The following is a 22,569-nucleotide window of genomic DNA, read 5'->3' on the forward strand; positions in this document are numbered from 1 at the left end:
TGATGATTCAACATCTTTTGTACCTTTGTGGTCCTCCATAATGTGTAGAATGTCTGGGTGTTTTTGGGAGCATTCCTTACATTCCATTCTCTTTTTACACATCTTGCTAAGATGGCCTTTAGTTAAGCATCCAAAGCATAAGCCCTTGGACTTCAGGAACTCCACACGTACCTTATGTGGCTGCTTTTTAATTTAACTGCATGACTCGAGAGCATGACCTTTGGAGCAAAACATACATGGTTTCTCAATGGCGTTGATGATCTTGGATGGACTGACCTGTTTTCTTGACACATCCGGTGGCCTTCTTTCTTCCATGCAAATGTTGGTTGCAAAGCTGCTCTTACTTATTCCTTTCTTAGGATACTTCTCTTTCTGGTTCTCCTTCACTGCTACAACCTTGCGGTTGTCCAGTATGTCTCCAAAGAGTGGGTCCATGGCCACTTTTGCTTGACGATCAATAAAGTCAACTAAGTGAGTAAATCTGGCTCTTACTCCTTGTCGTTCTTTGATGTCAAAAGCTTCTGATCGCCACCTTTCTTTCATTTTGTATGGCAACTTTGAGATTACAGCTCTCATATTGGTAGGATTGTCCATTTCCTCCCTAGACTCTCCATCTTCCAATGTATTACGACAACCAATCAGGAACAGAGAATATGCACTCAAGGCTTTACCATCATCAGACTTGATCTGAGGCCACTTTAAAGCTTTATCGATATAAGCCCTTGCTATGATCAGCTCATCTCCATAATGCCTTTGGAGAAGTCGTTTTGCTTCTTTGAAACCTCTGCTTGATGGCATGTATTCACAGCTCCTAACAAGCTCTTGTGGTTCTCCTGCAGTGTATTGTTCTAGATAATATAGCTTGTCCTTTTCATTGTCTGTTTTACGTTCAATGGTATGCTCAAAGGACCTGATGAAGGATTTGTAGGTTAACGGATCCCCAGTAAACACTTGGATGTCTTTACAAGGAAGATGAATTTGTCGTTGCTGTTTCACAAGCAATTCCGTCAAGTCATGTTGTTTCTGCATAACCTGAATAATGCTGTCGTTTGCTTGACGATTAGCACTGTGGCCAGTGACTTCTGATTGGCCTAATTGGGGTGCTGCAAGTGACACTGGATTCGAGATGGCCTTTGTTCTACTTTTCACCACAGCTGAATGACAAGGTGAATAGTCTCTTTGCTCTGTTTTCAGTTCGGATTGCTTCAGATGGGTTCCTTTTCTTTGCTTAGATTGTACGCTGCTTCTGCCATCCTCTGAACGCTCATACTCTTTTAGTACCTTTAACTTAGCATTACTTTCTGCAAGCGCTGTTTCAATTTCAAGTTCCTCCATTTTTGCTCTGAGCTGCATCTTTTCAATCTCAAGTTGTTGTTTTTTCATTTACATTTACATTTACATTTAGTCATTTTGCAGACGCTTTTATCCAAAGCGACTTACAATTTGGGGAACACATGAAGCGATTCATCTTGAAGAGGCAATCCGACAAAGGAAGTGCTTGTAACACCAAGTCTCAGGCATTGTTTAAATAAATACAAGCTAGCAAGGGAAGGAATAAGTAAGGAGAAAGATTTTTTTTTTTTTTATGTGTAGGTTGAAGTCAAGTAGTGTCGAAAGAGATGAGTTTTCAGCTGTTGCTTGAAGATTGACAGGGATCCAGTACTCCGAATATGGGTGGGAAGATCATTCCACCAGCCAGGAATGGTGAACGAGAATGTTCTGGAGAGTGATTTTGAGCCTCTTTGTGATGGTACCACGAGGCGTCGCTCACTAGCAGATCTCAGGCTTCTGGAGGGATGTAGATTCTTAATAGTGAGTGCATGTAGGCGGGTGCTGAGCCTGTGGTTGTTCTATGAGCAAGCATCAGTGTCTTGAACTTGATGCGAGCTGCGATTGGTAGCCAATGCAATGAGATAAAGAGAGGTGTAACATGGGCTCTTTTGGGTTCCTTGAAGACCAGTCGTGCCGCCGCATTCTGAATCATTTGTAGAGGTTTGACTGTGTTTGATGGAAGTCCAGCCAGAAGAGCATTGCAGTAGTCCAGCCTAGAAATGACAAGGGCCTGGACAAGAAGTTGTGCAGCATGCTCCGTCAGAAAGGGCCTGATCTTTCTGATGTTGTGTAGTGCAAACCTGCAAGATCGAGCAGTCTTTGCAATGTGGTCTTTGAAGGTCAGCTGGTCATCAAAGATTACACCAAGATTTCTGACCGAAGTTGATGGGGTAATTGTTGATGAACCTAACTGGATCGTGATGTCATGCTGTAGAGTTGGAGCGGCAGGAAAGACAAGAAGCTCAGTCTTTGCCAGGTTGAGCTGGAGGTGATGTTCTTTCATCCATGTGCTGGTGGGGACCTGGAGACTGAGGCAGCGCCGGGCGGATGGGGACCCAGGGCAGAACCAGCGCCACCACAGCAGCGCAGCGGAGCTGCCACCCTGAAACGGGCAATGGCTGGCTCCGCTGCTCGGGAGCCTTGTGAACGGGCGCCGCCTGGAGGATCATGAGCGGGCGCCGCCGAGAGGACCGCGAGCGGACACCGCCGCTGGAACCTTGTGTGCGGGCACCGCCGCTGAACCTTTTGTGTGCGGACACCGCCGCTGAACCTTGTGTGCGGACACCGCCGCTGAGGACCGCGAGCGGACACCGCCGCCTCAGGAACCCTGTGTGCGGACACCGCCGCTGGAACCTTGTGTGCGGACACCGCCGCTGAACTTGTGTGCGGACACCGCCGCTGAACCTTTTGTGTGCGGACACCGCCGCTGAACCTTGTGCGGACACCGCCGCTGGAGTTTTGAGTGCGGACACCGCCGCCTCAGGAACCCTGTGTGCGGACACCGCCGCTGAGGACCGCGAGCGGACACCGCCGCTGAGGACCGCGAGCGGACACCGCCGCTGAGGACCGCGAGCGGACACCGCCGCCTCAGGAACCCTGTGTGCGGACACCGCCGCCGGGATCCTGTGAGATCGTGAGCGTTACCGCCGCCGACGATCGTGAACGCCAACGCCGCTGGGACACCGTGAACGGCTACCGCCGCTGGAACCTTGTGTGCGGACACCGCCGCTGAACCTTGTGTGCGGACACCGCAGCCTCGAGGAACTGTGAGCGGGCACCGCCGCCGAGGATCGTGAGCGGCACCGCCGCCTGAGCTTTTGTGAGCGGGCACCGCCACCGAGAGGTTCGTGAGCGGCACCGCCGCCTGGAACCTTGTGCGGACACCGCCACTGAACCCTGTGTGCGGACACCGCCGCTGAACCTTGTGTGCGGACACCGCCGCCGGGATCCTGTGAGGATCGTGAGCGTTACCGCCGCCGACGATCGTGAACGGCCAACGCCGCTGGACGATCGTGAACGGCTACCGCCTGGAACCTTGTGTGCGGACACCGCAGCCTCGGAGGAACTGTGAGCGGGCACCGCCGCCTGAGCTTTTGTGAGCGGGCACCGCCGAGAGGTTCGCGAGCGGGCACCGCCGCCTCGAGAGGTTCGCGAGCGGGCACCGCCGCCGAGAGGTTCGCGAGCGGGCACCGCCGCCGAGAGGTTCGCGAGCGGGCACCGCCGCCGAGAGGTTCGCGAGCGGGCACCGCCGCCTGAGCTTTTGTGAGCGGGCACCGCCGCCGAGGTTCGCGAGCGGGCACCGCCGCCGAGAGGTTCGTGAGTGGGAACCGCCGCCTGAGGAACTGTGAGCGGGCACCGCCGCTGGGAGCTTTGTGTGCGGGCACCGCCGCCGAGAGCCTTGTGAGCGGGCACCGCCGAGAAGGCCTGAGATGAGCCCTGCCCTCAGAGAAAAGCTCGCGGATATCCCCGCCGGTAGCTTTGTGAGCGGGCGCGGGAGCCTTGTGAGTGGTGCCGCCGCCCTCACCGACATCAGCGGAGGATCCTCCACGCTGCCTCGGCCCGGTCGGCCAAAGAAAGACCCCGAGACACTGGAAGTGGCTGGCACGATCCGAGGAGGTCTTGGAGCAACAGCCCAGATTGGGAGGGGGGCACCCTCCCGCAGCTCCACCTCCTTCAAGTAGATGACGTGGTCGACCATCTCCCAATAGGACCACGATCTATCTCCCCAGCTCCTCCCGGTTGACAGGCTCATCCAGGCCCGCTAAAAACAGCTGGATGAGGTTGCTCCCTCTAATCCCCAGCTCCTGGCCTACCTCGAAGAGGTCTTCGGCGTAATACCCAAAAGGGCGATTGTCTTGTGGGCAAGGATGTGGCCCACTGGCTGGGGCCTGATTCCTCTGTCGACCAGGAGCTGGGTACAAGAAGATTCCCATTGCCGCTGAGTCTTCAAATGTCTCGTTCGTACTGTCACGGGTTGGGAGGAACGAAGACTCAAGTGCTGGCAAAAGGAATCTTCTTTATTAACAAATTATAAAATAAACAAAACACAACTGAAACCACCCCGAAGGGGAAAAAGCCAGAGCAAACACAAGTACTGAAAACAAGACATACACGAGGCACAGGGCAGACGTAAATAACAGGCATACCTGGCACAAAAGTGAGACGAACGAGAGCAGAACAGAAAACACAGGGAGCTTAAGAAGGGACAGCAATCAGGAACACAGCTGGGGCAAATTAAACAATAATGAGGTGAGTGGAGTTTGGGGAATTGAATCCGGGAGACAGTGACCTCTGGTGGTGAGAGGGAGCGTCGTGGACCCGGATTCATGACACAATTTGTTTACAGGTCTCTCTAATATATTTGTCTTGGTTTGTAGTTTCACTCAGCGTACAGCTCCACTGGAGTCTGGCAAGGTTTCTATTACTCTTCCCATTATCCATGAATTACGTGGGGAAGAACTGTCCACCACCAACACCACATCGCCTGGCTCAAAGTTCCTTTTAGGTCTTACCCATTTACTGCGCTCTTGTAGAATGGGTAGGTACTCGTGAGTCCATCTTTTCCAAAACAAATCAGCAAGATATTGGACTTGTTTCCAGCGTTTTCTTGCATATTGATCCTCTTTTTTGAAGAGACCTGGTGGTAAGTTGGGTTGAGTTTTCAACAACAGTAAATGGTTAGGCGTCAGTGGCTCAAGGTCATTCAGATTGTCTGATGCACTAGTTATTGGTCTGTTGCTAATGATGCTTTCCACCTCGCACATGATGGTGTGAAGACTGTCATCGTTGATTGACTGTTCTTTTAAGAGAGCACCAAGTATCCTCCTTACTGTACCGATTTGACGCTCCCAAACTCCACCCTGATGGGAAGCAGCTGGACTGTTGAAGATCCATTTAATGCCTTTCTGCAGCATGACATTTTCAATTTTGCTGTGGTTCAGGTTGCTCAGTGCTTCTCGCAACTCTCTTTCAGCGGCAACAAAATTTGTGCCATTGTCTGAGCGCATGACTGACACCTGTCCTCTTCTACTTATAAATCTCGTCAAAGCGTTTATGCACGAGTCAGTGTCCAAGCTATCAGCTACCTCAATGTGCACTGCTCTAATTGTTAGGCAAGTGAACAACACTCCATACCTTTTCACAGTACTCCGGCCCCGTTTAACATCAAAGGGTCCGAAGTAATCGACACCCACGTTTGTAAATGGGGGTTTATCAGGTAGCAAGCGGTCTTTTGGCAGGCATGCCATTTTTTGCTCTCCAACTCTTCCATTGAGTCTGCGACAAACTGAGCACTTGTATATCAGCTTCCGAATAGCTTAGATAACAGGTAGTTTCGACCACAGTGCCCATATCTTTGATGAATGTCACTTTCAGAATGAGAGTGGAAATTCTGGAGTGCTTAGAAAGAATCACGGGATGTTTAGATTCTTCTGGCATGGCCACCATGTTGAACCTACCACCCACTCTTAATATTCCATCCTGAAGCACAGGGTCAAGCTTGTATAGTTGACTTCTTTTCTTAACAGGAACATTCTTTCTCAAAGCCTCAATTTCTTCTGAGAAGTGCTGTTTCTGACTGTATTGAATGAGTTGAATTTCTGCTTGAATTAGGTCTTCCAGGCTCAACGGCTTTCCTCTCACTGTTGATCTGTATTTTTGCATTTGATCCTGTAGAAAGGCTGCTTGTTTTTCTGGGTCTTTCTCCGATTGTGCAGTGGATGATTGGAGTTGTTTCCTTGCTTTGCATAATTGAAACAGTATTTCTTTGAATCTTAGCATCCACGCTGTTGCCCTTTTCAACTGAAACCAGCCTGAATAGTAATCAGTTAACTTGCTCATAATGTCACTGCTTTCACTGATATTGAGAACATTGACTTTGATTTCATTTTTGATTTCAGGGTCTTGTTCTGGAACTTGACTCATTTGATCTGGTCTTTGTGGCCATTCTTCTTCTGGTTTCGACAAAAATGTAGGCCCTTTCATCCATGTTTCTGCTTGCACAAAATCTTTTGCTTTAAGACCTCTAGTAGCTTGATCTGCAGGATTCTGTGATGACTTGACAAACCTCCACTGCAATGGAGTAGTAGCATCTCGTATTTGTGAAACCCTGTTTGCTACAAAGGTTTTGAAGCGAGCACCCTCATTACCAATGTAGTTGAGCACTGTAGTGCTGTCTGTCCAGAAAACAGACTGCCGTAGTGGGATTTGAAGTTCTTATCTTAGAACTTTATCCATTTTGACGGCTACTGCTGCTGCTGTCAATTCGAGTCTGGGAATTGTGATTTGTTTGAGTGGGCTAACTCTTGACTTCCCCATTAATAAAGAACAATGTCCCTGCGTCCAGGAAAGCATATGTCTCCACATATCTGTTGCTTTTACCTGACTTGACTTTTACTGGCACTATTGACAACACACAGTTATCTCCTGCAGAATATGAGAAGTTGCTTGATTGATGGTTAAGAGAGACCTGGGCACAAGAGATCTTTTTGTCTGATGATTCAACATCTTTTGTACCTTTGTGGTCCTCCATAATGTGTAGAATGTCTGGGTGTTTTTGGGAGCATTCATTACATTACATTCTCTTTTTACACATCTTGCTAAGATGGCCTTTAGTTAAGCATCCAAAGCATAAGCCCTTGGACTTCAGGAACTCCACACGTACCTTATGTGGCTGCTCTTTGATTTCACTGCATGACTCGAGAGCATGACCTTTGGAGCAAAACATACATGGTTTCTCAAAGGCGTTGATGATCTTGGATGGACTGACCTGTTTTCTTGACACATCCGGTGGCCTTCTTTCTTCCATGCAAATGTTGGTTGCAAAGCTGCTCTTACTTATTCCTTTCTTAGGATACTTCTCTTTCTGGTTCTCCTTCACTGCTACAACCTTGCGGTTGTCCAGTATGTCTCCAAAGAGTGGGTCCATGGCCACTTTTGCTTGACGATCAATAAAGTCAACTAAGTGAGTAAATCTGGCTCTTACTCCTTGTCGTTCTTTGATGTCAAAAGCTTCTGATCGCCACCTTTCTTTCATTTTGTATGGCAACTTTGAGATTACAGCTCTCATATTGGTAGGATTGTCCATTTCCTCCCTAGACTCTCCATCTTCCAATGTATTACGACAACCAATCAGGAACAGAGAATATGCACTCAAGGCTTTACCATCATCAGACTTGATCTGAGGCCACTTTAAAGCTTTATCGATATAAGCCCTTGCTATGATCAGCTCATCTCCATAATGCCTTTGGAGAAGTCGTTTTGCTTCTTTGAAACCTCTGCTTGACGGCATGTATTCACAGCTCCTGACGAGCTCTTGTGGTTCTCCTGCAGTGTATTGTTCTAGATAATATAGCTTGTCCTTTTCATTGTCTGTTTTACGTTCAATGGTATGCTCAAAGGACCTGATGAAGGATTTGTAGGTTAACGGATCCCCAGTAAACACTTGGATGTCTTTACAAGGAAGATGAATTTGTCGTTGCTGTTTCACAAGCAATTCCGTCAAGTCATGTTGTTTCTGCATAACCTGAATAATGCTGGAGTTTTATCGGAGCTGATACAGTAATGGCATGACATTCAAATGAGTTGTAATTGCAAAGGGTAGAGTGGGTTGAGTATTTCCAATTGTGTGAAACGAGCAGGCCAGTACCCCACCCCGACCAACTTGACGCCAAGTATGAGAGAAAGAGAAATTAGTAGAGAGCAGCTGGGGTTGCTGAGTCTTCTGGACGAAACCAGGTCTCAGTCAAGCCCAAGATGCTGAGAGTGGATTTTAAAGAAAAGGCAGAAATGAAGTCAGCTTTGTTGACGGCTGACTGACAATTCCAGAGACCCACAGAGAAAGCCAGAGGTGTAGTGGAAGATGTAGAGATAGGGGCGTAGGTTAGCAGGATTACGTTGCCGTCTGCGAGTGATGTTAGAGCGTGGCTGAGAGAGAACCGGAATGTTTTGGAGACACATGATAGAGGTAGAAGGAAAGAGGATAGGAGAGCAGAGTGAGGAAGGAAAAAGATACTTAAGTGTGTAGCTCGTGTCGTTGCTCGGTTCAAGTCGCACAGGAAAAAGTCAGGTCTTTACACTCCTCGGTCTTCACACGAGGAGGCTGAACACGACAGCTGAGCAATCGCAGGGCAATGGCTCAAATCGAAACTAACACTTCGCACTTAAGTGCAGGAAAGGAGTTTAAGCTAAAGGGCAGTTATTATAATGATCAGTAAGTGCAATCAAAAATATAAACCACAACGAAAAAGCAGAATAGAAATAGGTAGGAAACGAACTATTCTTTCCTAGCAGCAAGGAATTAATTTAAACAACAGAGCTAAGAATGAGTATTAAAACACTTACGCACTGCCGTCTGTCTCTTCTGGTGACTAATTCTGGTGACTAATCGCCTTCTCCAGCAGCTTTTTTCTTTAAAGCTGCTGCTCTTGCTAGCAAAGCTGCACGTTTTGATTCTTCTTGTGCACATGCAGACAATACTGAGGAGGAAATTGACCCACTGTCAATATCTGAATCACGCTTCTGTTTTGATTCACTTCTGTTCACAGATATCTGCGAGGCACTGTCTTGAGGAGTAACATCATCCTCCATCTCAACATTGTCATTTTGGCCTTTATCACCAACAGCAGCCATCCAATCTTTAGTTTTCTTTATAAAAAGTCTCAAGGAACCCATTTTAGGTTCAAACCAGTTTGTTTGATCTGCAGTCTTTTCATCTTCAGGCAGAAGATCGTTAACTTGCACATTTAAATCAGTGAACTCAGTTATCAACTGTGCAAATTCACGTTGCATCAGATCTTATACATTCTGTAGATTTCCATCATCAATCATTAACCCTTCAATGGTTTTGATCTTACTGGTAAGAGCAGATAATTTCGCTCTTCTCAAACTAATGCATCTGTGAAGTTGTTCTTCTAATGCTCTTTCGGTGGGTTTACACACTCTCTTGTGTTCAAAAACTGCAACGTCATCCTCTCCTCCCTCAGCCATCATATTTCCACCAATGCACAAACTGCTTGCAGATGTTTAAAAGTACACGTAATACTTTTCTGCATCAAACGTATGCATTTCAGCTTCTTCAAACATGCACTGAATCTTCTTATAGCCTATTCAAAGTCCGTTACCTTGTTCGCAGAACAAAACTTCATGAGCGGCGACGTTCTTCTTTGTGACGCAGTTTTTAATCCACCGGAGAATAAAGCAATGTCCGCTATTTATAATCCGCGATCATTAAACGTTTCCGTGTTCATTCACAGACGATCCTCTGTCGGTGATGTCCTTGTCACAAGCGCTGCATCCACACACTTTTAGTTTCACTTTCCATCTCCTCAGAGCAAGTTTTTTGACTAAACGATGTGATAGCAATCCATCCAATTTGTGATTTCTGTTGCTACTCCTACGTGTGTGAGCGTGTATTGAACTCGAATAACATCCAAAAAGTCCAGTAATTTCCTTTTCTGCAAGTTTAATAACAAAAATTAACTGGAAATGTTACACGGTCAAAAAACTGTAGCGCTCCATTCTTGCATGAACAAATTCTAACGGTCCTTGCCGGAAATGACATCAGCATCATTTTCAATCTTTATATGAAACATATTAAATTATTTAAATGCAATTATTTAACAGTTGCTTAATCCAAGCAATAACTTATTTTACATCTATATAAATAAACAAATACTTAAATGGCTCTTACAGGCACAATGGCAGGACCAGTGTGAAGGCATTTCATATTGTTTAAATAAATATATTGCTTTCAGAAAGCTAAACATACCTCACAAATTTTCATGAACTTGGAGGGCTGCTCTTTAAAGGGTTAGTTCACCAAAAAATGAAAACGGTCACAATTTACTCTCCCCCATGTTGTTCCAAACCCATACTAATTCTGCTAATATTTGGAACACAAATAAATATATTTAATATTCTCCTAACTTGTCCTCCATTGCAAGTCTGGGAGACCAACATTTTCTTCTGAACAGACATGATTGCTATGATATAATTTAAGATTTATTCATATATAAATATTGGCATGGATTTCTTCTACAATAACTCTGTATTTCTGAAGCTTGAAAATATTGATTATCTAGACTTTCAATGGATTAACAAAAAAATGATGAGAGAAAATTAAAAATATCTTCATTTGTGTTCCGAAACAGACAAAAGTCTATAGGTTTGGAATGACATGAGGGAGAGTAAATGATTTTTGTGTGAACTATTCCTTTAAGAAAGGAAGACCAAGAATGATGACTCTCCAAATCAGACAAATCTAAAATTGCAACATGATCTCACAGAATTCCGTGTAATGTTCACGGACTTAATTAACCTCCGAATCTGTGGTGGCATCACAGAATCGCCGAAAATTCCGTGATGGGCTCACAGAAAAAAGTCCGTGATGGGCTCACAGAAGTGATACCAATGTAAGTCAGTGACAGGCATCAGCCGTGCTCCACGCACGGAAACCCTTAGCATCAATATGCCGACGCGATACTGGGAAATTTATCGTCATCATTATTGTTCAGAACTGGGTAGGTTTAGGGTAGGGGTGGGGTCAGGTACTCCAGTGAAAGTATAACTGCATCGGAGTCACTCTTTTTACGTGGTCCGATGCAGCGCTGGTGTTGAACCAGTGAATCTGTGCATGGACCACGGCTGATGCCTTCTGTGAGCCCATCACAGATTCGGAGGTTAATTAAGTCCGTGAACATTACACAGAATTCTGTGAGATCAGGTTGAAAATTGGTATGAGTTCTGCAATGAAGAACATGGACATCAATGGTTTAAAGCTGCAGTCCTTTTTTGGGTTAAAAATGATCCGAAATCAATATTTGAGCAAGTACATAACCAGCCAGTGTTCAAAACTATCGCCTTACTTTAGCCCGATTCACAACGGTTAGCTTATAATAATGTTTTCTAATTTGAGTGGTACGGGTAGGTTTTCGTGGGAAATTCGAGCATGACACTGCATCATTACGTCACGTCTGTAAACATAAAGAAGTTGTCCTGGCTAGTAGGCTATCGCATATGAGGATCCTGCAGGTGGCAGATCGTTTATTGCCTTTTCTCAAAGCAGCTGGAATAATTAAATGTATCATTTTGATGGCGGATTGTAATCCAGAAAGGATTATGTGTTTATGAAACACATGTGAATGAAATTAAATTTTATTCCAGTTTTAAATGTGCTTCTGATTACAAGATTTGTATTTTAAAGACAACCAGTTCGAAGGGAGCATAGTTTGCTTTTTGGGTTAAAAGAATTTCTTAATATGAGATTTGAATGGCGTGACAATTAGATTAGACTGTACATAAATTGAAATCTACACGCTAATACACACTATACTCATTGTCACGCAATGCTGATGTTGTTAACATGAATCATTTGAGAATAAATTATAACAATAATAATAATTTGCACGGTTAGATGTGATATGAGCTAAACGATCATTAGATTTAATTACCATTGGTAGCGCTATTTATTGTAATGCTTTTTTCCTCAGTTGGTCAGAACAAATGTGGCAGACTTGTTACTTGTTCAGATGGCAATATACGGTGAAAATTCTTATTTGGGTCATATATTCCAAGACGTAGGCTAGAATCTGTGATTCCTAAGTACAGTATCCACACCGGTGCTGTGACTGACAGACTGACACACATACTCCTCAAAACATTAGATTCATCCGCGCTGGAGCCTTGCCGTGCACAACCCCATGGACGGAAGATAATTCCGTACAGAGCTGCAATTCCAGGTTTTCAAACAGAGATGGTGACAAAGAGGAAAAAACGTACAGACTGCAGCTTTAAATAAAATTGCAATAGTGATAAAGTCATAATTACAAGAAACTCACAAATATTAGGGGACTCCCAAATTAGTTTTTTCAGTTCAAGCAATTTCAATGTTCTGTCACTATGACTATTTTAAAATTAAAATTATATTAATATTAAGCTGTAAGCCATTTGTACAATTTGCTATTGTGCAATTTAGTATATTTTCTTGATTTTAATGCCAAATCCAGTAGAAAAGGGAAGAGGAAACGTGGAGATAGGAGGGAGAGCGAGATGAAAGAAATGAGATGACTTTGAGCGTAACAGATGTCAGAGTGTCATCATTGTAGAGGGGGTGTGTGAGAAGCTGCCACTCTGCGCACATCACCTGGCATTTAACACATCAGCCGGCCCTAACAGAGTGTGACAAGCCCAGTGCCTTGTGGATATCAGTCTCTCCACACACTCCTACTGAAGCTGACACACCAGACAAATTATCTGAGAAAGACACCAAACACAGTCTCTCTTCTAACGCCATCATTTCTGAGGGCTAAAGGCACGCCAGAAGAACAAGAAAGGTTATCGGAAGATAAAAAGGAAAGATTATGAAAGAAAATTCCCATTTGTGATTGTATACATATTCACACACATGATTAAATTCTTGTGAAATATAGCATGCATTCATCTTATCATTAGACATTGTCAAAGGCCTGTTTTCTTTCAGAATGCTTGAGATATATCATTCTAATGAGGCCTTTGATATATAAAGGTCATTGAAAAAGGCCCCTCACGTGTGAAAGTTAGTGGCCTGTAGAAAATTGAGATAGGATTTATTTTCATTCTTGGGTATGCTTGATAAATGAAAACAGTAATTAGTCTAACCAGCTATTATACAAATTGTGATTACATTAACTCAGAACCAAAAGCATTGATGTCATTATCAATGTGACAATATTCACTTTTCATCACAGTGAGTAGATCAGCATTAGTCCACCAGGAATTTCCAAGAAAATAAAGCTCACTCACATAATATTGCAGCATTATAAAGATGCATCTGCTGTCCCAGCAATCAGAAGCTTTAGGCAAACAATCAGTAATCCATGCAACCACAGACCTGGAAAACGAGGCAAAAAATGGCCCTTTTCTCATATCAGTCATGGAACCCAAAAGTGATGCTGAAATATTTATCCATTTGAAATGGAATGTGATGGCAGCATGTGGACTAATGCTGCTGTCACGGAAATGACAGGTTTGTGCCAATGACTGTTTTCAGTTTTCAGTGGAATGTTGCATTTAGCATCTAAATAATTCACTTCTCTGTGCTCAGTGGGTATGTTGTTTACCAAACCAATTAAACTGCATTATTTTATAGCACTGATGATAGGTTACAGTAATTTGGTCCTTTTATCTTGTCTTGACCCAGTGTTATTTTAGTATCATTGAGATACTTTTATAGTTTTTATTAATATTGTAAATTATTATTATTATTGTTTTATTTTTTTTGGTGAGTTTTGTAATTTTAGTAAGTTTTTATTACTTTTTTATGAATTTTACTTTTAGTTATTTTAGTACATCAAGCTACATTAAATGAAAATGAGAAATGTTGGCTATGTAGCTGAAATAAAAGTTTACTTTAAAAAAATACTTTATTTCTGTTAATGTATTTTATTTTAAGCAACAAAAATGTTTTTATGGTTTTAATTTTAGTTTCAGTTCATTATAATAATCGGTCTTGGCCTTTAAATCTCACATATATTCCAAACAGATTTTGAAAGAGAACTGTTTGTTCTGGCAGAAGCTGACGCACTTCCGCAGGCACCTTTAAAATGATCATTTTATGAAGTACCAAATTTTGCCAAACAACGCTTTTTTTTTTACTATTAAAATGAAAACATATGTAAAATCTGGCCTAGTAGTGCACAACAAAAAAAGATGCTTTGACACAATCTGTATTGTTAAAAGCACTATATAAATAAAGGTGACTTCACTTGAGTTAATTTGGTAAATGTGATATCATAATTTAAAAGAAAAAAAAAAAAATCGCAAATTTGTCACACATTTATGGAAATTACCACCACAAAATCAGTCATTTTGATCGCAAAAATCACACAAAAAAATCATGAAATCCTGGAGGGACCGATTAATCGATTTATCGTTACTAGGGTTTTAACGGTATGAGATTTTCACGGTATGATAATCGTCTCAGAAACTATCACGGTTTCATGGTATATATTAAACAATAATTCTTATCAGTAACAATGACTTAAAAGAATAAGAATAAGTTATTTGAGTGAACAAATCCTTTATTACAACAAACTTGAAACCATTTTAATGAAAGGAAGTCTCCCTTGTGAATTTCTTTTTTTTTAAATAAAGCTATAAGCCTTATGTATATCTATAATCACACTGTAACATTTTAATTAATGTTTTAAAATGTTATCAAATTAAAATTTAACAACTTTTATTTTTGGCAAAGTGGTTTATGGTTTGTCTCAAATAAAACTGGGAAATGTTTATTTAAGTTTTCTCTCAGAGCAGCTCTGCTGATGTTCATGTTTATGTAGACACCATTAGTGTCATGCATGCATACTTCTATATGTAGTAGATAAAACGGCGCCACTCATATTTTTTGATTTATCCATCCATCAGATCCAACCTTGTTAACGTTATACTGTAAATCCCATGTTCACGACTGCACCAGGATTCCCTCTGCATCCCGTAAATTATACGGCCTTTTAACTTGTTATAAATGCGACATACCTTTATTTGCACGGAGGGATGGTGTCCTCGAATATGAGCGCACATGTTGGATGTATTGCCTGCTTTTGCAGCCACTTTGCGTCCACATTTTTTGCCAATTGGATCTGTCCTCAAGGACAACCCCGCGTTCGTGTTTTTTTTTTTATATATCTGAAGTATTCCCATACTGCAGATTTAAACTTTTTTTCGGCGGGGGATGAAGATTAGATATAATCTCTGTCTCTGCCATTTCCTCTGCTGCAAGTGCGTGTAAGCAGCCACGTGAATGCAGAGTGAAGCAGCCGAAATAAATTGCATATGCGCGGGTGAGATTTCTTTTTTTTTTTCATTATTTTATTTTTTTTTTAAACCGTAGATATGCAATTGTTTACGGTATGATAACCGTGCATGTTCAAACCGCGATAGACCGTCATACCGGTATATCGTTACAACCCTAATCATTACACCCCTAGTGAACAGGTGTTTTGGGTCTCGGGAGACTAGCGTAAATTGACCGACACCGCCATCTGCTGTTTTTGGAAAAGGAAGTTGCTCAGTTGCATTTGTGAGAAAATCAAACCAAATTTCCTCATAAAAAGGCAAATGAGTCTCATTTTCTCTCAAATAGAGTTTTGTATTTGCAAATCACTTTGCGTTTGTTTGAAAGTCGAGTTTTTCTTTGCAAAGCAGATTGTGTTTATTTGCAAAACACTGGATTTGTTTGATGAATAATGGCACAAAATTCGCTCCATAACCAACTGTCCCCTAGTGGTCGGGAGCATTTCCATTGTGTTGTTGCTTAAGTTCGTTGTGTTGTGAGCTTATGTTTGCTTTCTGAATTTTGTTGTGTTGTGAGCTGATGTTTGCTTTTTGAATTTTGTTGTGTTGTGAACTTATGTTTGCTTTCTGAATTTTGTTGTGTTGTGAGCTGATGTTTGCTTTTTGAATTTTGTTGTGTTGTGAGCTGATGTTTGCTTTTTGAATTTTGTTGTGTTCTGAGCTTATATTTGCTTTTTTTAATTGCGTTGTGTTGTGAACTTATGTTTGCTTTTTAGTGTTGTGCACTACTGGGCCACCGTACTATATAGCTTTCTAAAGGATTTCAAAATGAGAGAGAGTGTTGTTTTTAATGTCCAAATAAATAAATAAATAAATACATTTTTTTTATAATAATAGAATAAAGGGTAAAAAAAAAAAAAAAATGCTTGTACAAATATTCATAGAGCTATGAACTGTTAAAATCTATTTTACTAGAGCATATTATTTTTGTCTGTTAACATGGCTACAAGCATCATATTTCTCATGACTTGTTTTGGCATCACAAGAGGATAGAATTCATGCTTTGAATTGACATTCATATATTTTGAACAGAGAACTGTTATATTGAGCAGAGAACTGTTAGACAGATTTCATATCTTTCCTCTTATTTGGTGCAATATTACATTTTTAGCTTTTCCTTATATTGCAGTACAAACAAGTTGGAACACAAATGGTGAGAAAAAAGAGGCGGATAGTGTGTGTGTGTGTGTGTGTGTGTGTGTGTGTGTATGTGTGTGTGAGGGTTGTTTGTGTGAGATTAAGAGAGCGAGACAGAGCAAATTTGCAGAAGGGCGTGAGTGGAGGTAAGGAAAAGGCAATCCCAGGTGACACCTGGTTTTGCCATCCATCACAGTCCAAAAGCCAGACAGGAAACCAGCGAACCATCCTCATCTGTCATCCAATCACAGGCTCTGCTTTTCCTCCATCACCAATCTCATTTGTTCCTCTCAACAATTCATTCCATGCACGCTCGCTGCATTCAGTGAGATGACACCTGGTTGTCACCTTGAATATGTTTATTTATTCCTGTTTTCCTCAGCTCAGGCAATGATGACTGAAATTAAACCTCAGCATTCTAACCAGGGCAGAGATGCAAAAATTGAACTGGATGTGGTTTGTGTAGTAGAACACACCTTTTTTGTTTGTTTGTTTGTTTCAAATTTGATTAAGAGTAAAATGAAACTGCTTCTCAGTCCATTTATTGTGGCTTCAGAGTGAATTCAGATTCTTCAAAATGCAAAAATAAGAAACAAGTAAATTAACTGAATTTATTTGTAGACCAAAAAAATTTACCTAAAATGTGCTTTATGTGGAAACTAAAACTTGATTTTATTCAAGTTAAAAGCAATATTTAACATCACCTATAAACCCAAATGCATTGTTTTGCACCAGCAACACTAAATACTGTACAGCAGATTAAAATAGCTCCTTTAGGTAACAATCACAGGTTATATGTTCTTGCAATCTCAAAGTGAAAGAATTTAATTACTATATCTAATTTACTATAATACAAAGTAACAGGAAATTCAGACATGACCTTAACTGCAGTTCTAGCTTGTGATGCAGGAGTGTCCACTTGAATGCAATGCATCAGAAATGAGCCTTTGAACACAACAAGGTCTTCCATCAATGTCAAGTATTTCATGTTTAACATAAATTTCACAGACGGCCTGGAGACCACGACATATGGGCTGGTTTATGATTGATTTACTATCTTTCACCAGATATTTTCAAAAAAGTTAGTTTCAGAAAAACAGCTTTCACAAGCACAGTTCACGCCAGTGAACCGTTAACAAGTAAATGTGTCAATTAAGATGAAGAAAAAAATCAATGACATACAAGATATCCTTCCAATATAAAGATTAGAAATGGACCCAGATACATCAAGACGTCATCTACAGGTGTTGACTAAGCTCTGCACAGTTCAAAAAGAATTTCATTTTTTGGAAATTATCAGCTACATGGAGCCACAGAGTAATGTAAAATAATTTATCGCTCATACTTTGCAGGGTTTGCTGACTAATTAACACAAGTGCAAAGCACAGTGAACTTTGAAAAGTAGGGTGGTGGAGAATCAATGCAACTTCTGATGAGTGCCAATGAAAAACGGACTTCCTGCTGTCTTTGGCTTTCTGTGTATAACAGCTGATTCCAGTGAATGTGCCAGAGGCAATCTCATAATGGCAGAGATCTCTAATGGGATAATTGTAAGGTGCAATTTCTTTGACCTATGAAAATATGAATCAATTTTGGAAAGAAGAGGTGCTTTAGCTGTGATAGTTTGGTGAGTCAAGCATTCTGCATTTCGCCTGACTTGCATGTCTTGAAAACATTAACCGTATGGCTTGGAATGAGCAGAGCTGAGCAGGCGTTTTCAAGTTACAGTGCGTTTCAAATGGCACAAATAATGACTACAAAGGGCACAGAAGGAAGAACAATCATGGAAGCCAAGTGGGGCCTTTGGATAGAGCATGGCACGTGCATGTCATAATGTAGCCGTTTGGAACCCACTTGGCAAAGGGAGAAAGGGAGGACAATATAATTTCCTCATTATCTTTACCATGATAACACAGTGTGTACCGCAATAAGGTATGAATATAAAGTGTTAAAATATATCAAGCAATCATTAATTTGAAGATGTCAGAAGCTCAGTACAAACAGGCAATCATATGAGTAAATTATATTTGAATAAACTGTGCTGATGTTTCCTGAAAAAGAACAGAGAAAGCGATGAACTGATATTATTCAACAACATGTAAATTATATTCAAAGGTTCTCTATTATTATCAGTGGCAGGTAGTCACTTGCGGTTCCACCTAATCATATTTCACACATAATCACTGCTTTGTGGACGGCAGCTGCTGATAAGATTGTTTGTGACGAATGCACAACTTTCATGATAGATGTGCTTTGCTTCGCTTTGCCAGCGTCAAATCTTATGTAGGAAATAGATGCAGGTATTTCTCATGTCATACTCAAATCTTGACAGAGAAGAGAGCAAATCTCTATGGATTGGATATTATGCTGTTGTCACAATAATATTCTTCACATCACAAATAAATCAACAGAATCACTCATACACATTTCATCATGAACTACATATTTGTTCTCAAGTGTAAACAGATATAATGTCATGGGATAAAATCCAGCCTGTTTCATAATTTATTATTCATGCTAGCTGAATACATCAAAACTGCACATTTGAAGTGTCTCTTATCCCCTTCAGTGTAATGAGTTTAGACTAGGAAGCAATATAGAAGAATGGTGGAAACACCTTTTTGCTGCTTTTTGCTGTATTACCAGAATATGCCATTACAGGTTTAAAATGCAAGTTCTTAGAAACAATCTTTGTAGTTGTATTATGTTATATTCATACATACATACATACATACATAGGAGACTTTCTGACCTTCATGCACAACCATTAGGGTCTGCTGGGGTCCTAAATGATATCATTTCATGTTTTCTGTTTTTTCTGCATGTTAGTTTGCACCACATGAAGTTGAAATTAAATACTGTGAAAAACATACTAAAAGAGTCATAAAATGGCAGTACAGTATAAGTCGTTGTATGTATGAATTTTATATTTCACATATTTTTAAAATAAATTAATAGATATACATTCTAATGCCACTGATCCAAATGCACCACAGGCTGAGAGGAAAACATGCTTGAAATCTTCCTTCTCTTTAACTTGTATTTGAAGTGCATGATGAAAATAAAAAGCCACATCCTTCCTCTGATTGTATTAGACAGATTTAAAGAAGCTGCTTCTTAGGTTAATAAGCTCTTTGCCTTTGGCAAGGTTACAGCTGCACGGCTCTTATTCAATTAGATCTGGTGTGAATCCAGTGAAAAGCCAGTTGAGAATATGGATGGAACTATAAAGCAATCCAGTGATGGTTGCCAACATCCCTCAGGCCTGTTTACAGGGCCATCCAGGTCTTTGACTGTTAGTAATGCCACAATGACTGAAAAGACAACTTTAAACAGAAAAAAGGAAACAGAAAACAAGAAAACTCAAATACCAGCAGATGTTCAGGACACAAAGTTTAAATGCTTTTCAACTCGACAGTACTGTTCTGGACAATGATCTGGGTCATATGTCACTCTGGAGGCCAAAGAGCGGGTGTGCATGTGTATGCAGTATAAAATCTGTCCCAGAACAGATGTCGTCTTTCTTCTTATCATTGATTATTGCCTAGCAGAAACACTAATCAAGTTCATCGTTGTGCTAATTACACACTGTCACAAATGACTTTCACTTGATTAAAAGGTCACCAGTGGTTCTGCTAGAGCTAGCCACACATTTCCTAATGGATAATCGATTTTTCCACATCGTCTTAATCAAGCTTGGATTATTATATTAACATATAATGTCAATGGAAAAGGTTCAGCTGGATAAAAGGTCTTAATTTAATAATACAGATTCAATTTAGATAACCAATATAGGTGTTTTATTTCTTTAGACCCCATTTTACACTTAACATAGTTTCTGGCAAGACACCACAGTTACTGCAATTATTATTGCTAAGACTACCATAAAACCCTGTTTTAGGACAACTGCAGTATCTAAAAAGTATGGCAATTTTGGAGAATCACCCTTACGAAAAAGAAGTTTATTCAAGTGTGCTATTAGTATACTTCTTTTAAATAAAAAAAATGGGAAAGTATACTTTTAGTTTACTTTTTATGTACTTCTCAGAAATGGGCTTTATGTACTTCTCAGAAATACTTAAAATTACATTTAAGTATACTTGACTTGTACTTAGAAAAAAGTCTATACTTGTGCTCCTAGAATCCGTGTTTTTATTGTTATACGGTAGGGGGCACTAGTATACATCTACTGTACAGAATTTCCAAAAAACACAAGTGAAGAAGAAAAAGAAACAACAGATGCTTCCACATGTAATCTAACACAATCATCTGACATAAAACAGCATCAAAACTGTGTAACGTTATGGAATAAAATGTCGACCAATGAAGAGGTAATAATGACTGTCAAGCCTTGGGGTGTTGATCGACTCCATCTACATTTTTTATTATCATTCTGAATCCAATTCATAGTCTTTTTTTCAGCTTTTTGTTCAAAATGTTGTTTATTTCTTTATTTATGAGACTTACCCACATTCAAGCGTTTAAAAAAAGAATGCATGAAGCTAGAATAAAATGTTTTTGTTTACAAGCAATTCCCTGTTCTTTCTTTGGATGTTTTGTATGTTCAGATATTCATATAACAAAATATATACAAATTAATACCTTAATAGGGATATATACTTAACATATACTATGTAGTATACTTAAAGTATGATGTAAAGTTCACTTAAAGAAAACTTACGAGTATACTTGCAGTATAAAACTACTAAACTAGTGGTTTACTGAGACTATACTTCAAAGTGTACTAAAAATGCTACACGTATTAAACTATCAGTATACCTACCTATAAGTTTGTTTTTAGTATAGTTGCAGTACAAACTAAAAACATTGATGTAAACTAGTTGTGTACTCAAAGTTTGCTACTTTTATGCTTAAAGTATTCTTAAAAGTATACTTTTATATACTAGAAACTTTGGCCAATTTAGTCCCAAGGAGTATTGAAATAGTACATTGACAAGTATACTACTAGTACACTGATATTTGTATACTTACTACATAAAGTATACTTAAAAATGTACTTGAACTTTCCTTAAATATACTTAATAAAATAAACTTGAAGTATACTACTTTTTGGTAAGGGCAGTGTTACCGAGGTACATTTTTGAAAGGGTTTACAAAAAATAATGCTAAACTCATACATTATATAATTTTTATATTGTTTTCCAGTTCAAACTGTATATGGAACTTAAAATATAATGCCACGTAATATTCAATTTTGTTAAATGATTTGTTCAAATTTACACTATTCAAATTCAAATATTTTGCCATATTTTAAGCTCCATAAAACTAGTTTTTATTTCATCAGCCCCAAATCACATTAGAGACTTTGTGCATGTTCAAATGGTTAATTTGAGTTTATTTTAGATTTAGATTTTTTTAAACTGAGAAACGATAACTGTTAATTCTATTTAATCATACAGTTAACTGTATAACTAACTGGTAATTCAATAATTAACAGTTGCATAAGTAAAATTATATGACCCACGAAAAGAATAAATGTCATATTGCAACACAGTCTCATGGCAATTCATAAATATTTTACGTTTTGGTGAATTGGTGGCATATTAGTTTGAATTTGTATTTTCATGCTGCTTATCGCCCGGTGGCAATTATGTTTAGAGAATGGAACTGCATGCTTTCTTTTTCATGAAATCGTGTCCTGGCCTGACAAAGTTGAAGAGCTTTGAGTTAAACTCCACCATATCGAAAGGTTTTTATAGAACAAGAAATTGATTTATAACTGTGTGACTGCTGTGACGATTCTCAATCAAAAACTGTGAACAAAAAGAAAAAAAGCTTTACAGAATACTTTTTTTCCTTCTATAGTGTGACAACAGGAACTAAGAAACTCACAATGATATAGTTTACAAAATAAAATTCTAGTGCGCACAAAAATGAAAATAAATATCTAACAAAAGAATTTTAAGTAGCAGAGGGGAAAAGAACATGTCAAACAGTGTAAGGATTACTGTCTCTGAATGAACCAACATGAACTCCATTTCCTCCTGTCATCTGCGTATCTGACAGCTCACATTTCACCTTTGCCAAAGTGTCCTCAGCAGGGAAATGTTTCTAGCATCCTTCACTGCATAGTGTGGATTCAATCCACGCCACCATCTGTCTCGTTGACTGCTGCGATGTGCCCTGAGATGAAACACATGCTAATCAATACTGCTGCATCCCGCATCTACTTAAAAATCTCAATTACCTCTAATTGTAATCACAGCAGTTTCGATGTCAGGACCCTGTCAAAACAGAGGACGCACGAGC

This window comes from Onychostoma macrolepis, chromosome 20, assembly GCF_012432095.1.
Source record: "Onychostoma macrolepis isolate SWU-2019 chromosome 20, ASM1243209v1, whole genome shotgun sequence".
Taxonomy (NCBI): domain Eukaryota; kingdom Metazoa; phylum Chordata; class Actinopteri; order Cypriniformes; family Cyprinidae; genus Onychostoma; species Onychostoma macrolepis.